Here is a 2779-nt window from a genome sequence, read left to right on the forward strand (position 1 = left end):
CAAGTAAATAAAACTGAATTTACTATAAAACCGACCACAAAGAATCACAGGTTCCAACCCGGTCCAAAAATCAACTCATTTGAAACGGAACCGGTTCATTTGAATTAAACCACTTTCAGGCTTCTTGTTGGAATCCATTTTTCTAACTCTTCCAAAATACTTCAAATTTAATTACTCAATTAAAAGTCTAGGTTCCTTTAAGATCACTAAAAACCCCTTTTTGTATTGAAATCAACCTTAGAGCATCATTCTTTCCTTTAGTTATTCAAACGGTGCAAATAGTTCATTTCTAAATAAGCCGAACTCAACGCATAAAGTTCATTAAATAAGTTAAGTTTGAAAACATAAATATTCTCTTAACAAATCAAATAATACAATTTCTCAAATCCAACCCTTTTTAAATAACTTTACAAACAAGTGTAGGATTTTGTAGAAATTTCGACAGCACCTCCCCTAAAACTTGGACTTTTGCCACCCGGTTCGGGTCCCAACTAAACCGTTTCTCATTCCTTTTCAACAACTCAAAACCAGAATTCAATTCAAAGCAAGCTAAATCCAACAGTTGCCTCAGTGGCATATCTCAAGAAAACCATTTCAAATCAACTCAATATCAACCGATTTAACTCATTTCCAAAGCTTTAAAGAAACGGTTCAGTAACAAATCATTTATCAAAACCAAATCAATTAAAGCAACCCAGGCTGAATTTCAAGAGTATTCTATCTTTCACATCATCAAAATAATTGACTCAATTCAAACCAATCCTCAACGGATTAAACTCATATTTCAAATCTTTAAAGAATCAACTTCAAAACATTACATTTCACAAAGCCGTACAACAATTCAGCCAAACGAACATCCATAATCATTCGCGTCAATCAAATAATACATAAGACAGATACAATCACCAAATACATAATATCTCACATCAGTATCCATATGTAATAATTCCAGTATATAAAACACAGTTTTTGGAAAGCGCCCCTACCTCAAAACACAAACCATAACCCCAAATGCGTTAACTGACTCCTTTTCGCTCAGCCCAAAATCACCGATCAACCAAAATCCTGGCTCTGCTTGCTCTCTCAAAAGCAGAAATAGCTACAAACGGCACAAGGAAACTGGATTCTAACTCCTAAAACCATTAACAGTATAATTACTTTGTTACACGGAAAAGAACACTAGCGCAGGGCTTTCGAAACAGAAACACTCACTGTATTAACGAAATAAAGCAGCCGCAACATCAAATCGGCCCGGCAGCAGCTCCATCAATAACTTTTGGGCGACAACGGCGGTCTGAATATCTAATAACAGCAGCTGTATAACCACGCGTTATCAACACTCTTCCCGGAACTCCAAAGGAACAGTAACCAAACTTAAAACTCTTACCTCAGTGTCGAAACTCGCAGAATTTACTGAACATGGCAGCCCCATCCACAGCGGCTTCATTAGCAACCACCATAGCATCCTGGCCCAAGCAGCGGCTTCCAAAGGCAGTGGCAGCGCGCTCACCCAGAACCCAAATGGAGCAACGGTAGGAGCGACGGCCAAGGATTCCGGCGGCAGTGGCGGCGAACCAAAGCACCAGAAGCGGAGGGAATCCATCTTGCTTCCCTCTCTCACCTCCGTTCCACAGTAGTGACCCCCCACTGGCGGCAGCGGCGGACTACACCCCAGGGCGACGGCGACTGTTCAGACGGCAGTGACGACACATGGCTGTGCGCGACGGCAGTGACGAGTCCCTCTCCGCGCGACGCCGTCTCCACGCCTCACTCTCTCTCGATCTCGTGCTCCCCTCTGGTCGCGATCCACGGCAGCGATGGTGGCGCCGTTGGGAGACATAGAGGCAGTGGTGGTGACAAGGATGGAGCAACGAGCGGCGGCTCCGAGATCTCCAGCGACGGAATGGGGTGATGGGTGCCAGAACCGCGACTGGGCAGGGATGAACGGGGCGACTTCGACGGCGGAGCTCCTCGCGTGCGGCAGTCTGGCGATCACGGCGGCAGTACCCAGCCGGCGGCGCTAAGTCCTTCTCCCTCTCTATTCTGTTTTCGTTCCTTCATGGAAGAGAAACGCTGCTGCTGAGTTAGGAAAAGAAAGGTTTTGGCTGCAGTTGGGGAATGGGGAAGCAATGGGCTACCGGGTAGGATCTTAGGGTTTTATTTTGAAAATTAGGGTTAAGGGCATTATGGTAATTTCACTCAAAAATAGAGATAATATAGTAATTGAAATCCAATTTAAATCCAACACTATTTGTATATAGAAAAATACTATTTACTCATCAATTTCACAAATTATTTTCAATAAAATGCCCAAATCCAAAAATTAGAAATAATATACTTAATTTCTTCATTTTCCAAAATAGCAGTAATAATATTTAAAATATTACTTATCTAATCCAAATCATTTAAAATCTTTATTATTTCATAACTATCAACTTTATAATTCAAATATAGAAAATAATCCAATAATTATAAAATTGGATAAAGATCATAACTCGTCTCAATTTCAATAAATCAAAACTTGCCTTAATTATCTTTAATAAAATAATTTCTGAAATTAAGGCTACAAATAACCATTTGATTTGAGGCTTGGTCATAATAAGACTTTTCAAAAGTTTTGGGTCTTACATTATAGATGTCAATACTTGATATTTAGGTACGATTTTTTGCATATGATGCTTAGTTTGGTGTAACGCAGGTTTATGGAGTTCAGAGGTGTTTAACAAGTGTGTGACGGCGGTTAGTTGACGGACAAAAATCGGACGGTTCGATTTCTTGC

The 2779-nt window shown here is 40.6% G+C and overlaps 1 long non-coding RNA gene across 1 annotated transcript in view; it reads right to left on the reverse strand.

Moving 5' to 3' along the window:
• Positions 1-2110, reverse strand: part of LOC107482507 (uncharacterized) — a 3664-nt gene extending 1554 nt beyond the window's left edge. The window contains exons 1-3 of the long non-coding RNA XR_001590719.3: positions 1388-2110; positions 1213-1315; positions 987-1133 (exon numbers count right to left, since the gene is read on the reverse strand). This is a non-coding gene — a long non-coding RNA (uncharacterized LOC107482507). The remainder of the gene's footprint in view (positions 1-986; positions 1134-1212; positions 1316-1387) is intronic.
• Positions 2111-2779: the final 669 nt, after the last annotated feature.

The sequence above is a fragment of the Arachis duranensis genome, chromosome 1 (genome assembly GCF_000817695.3).
Source record: "Arachis duranensis cultivar V14167 chromosome 1, aradu.V14167.gnm2.J7QH, whole genome shotgun sequence".
NCBI lineage: Eukaryota > Viridiplantae > Streptophyta > Magnoliopsida > Fabales > Fabaceae > Arachis > Arachis duranensis.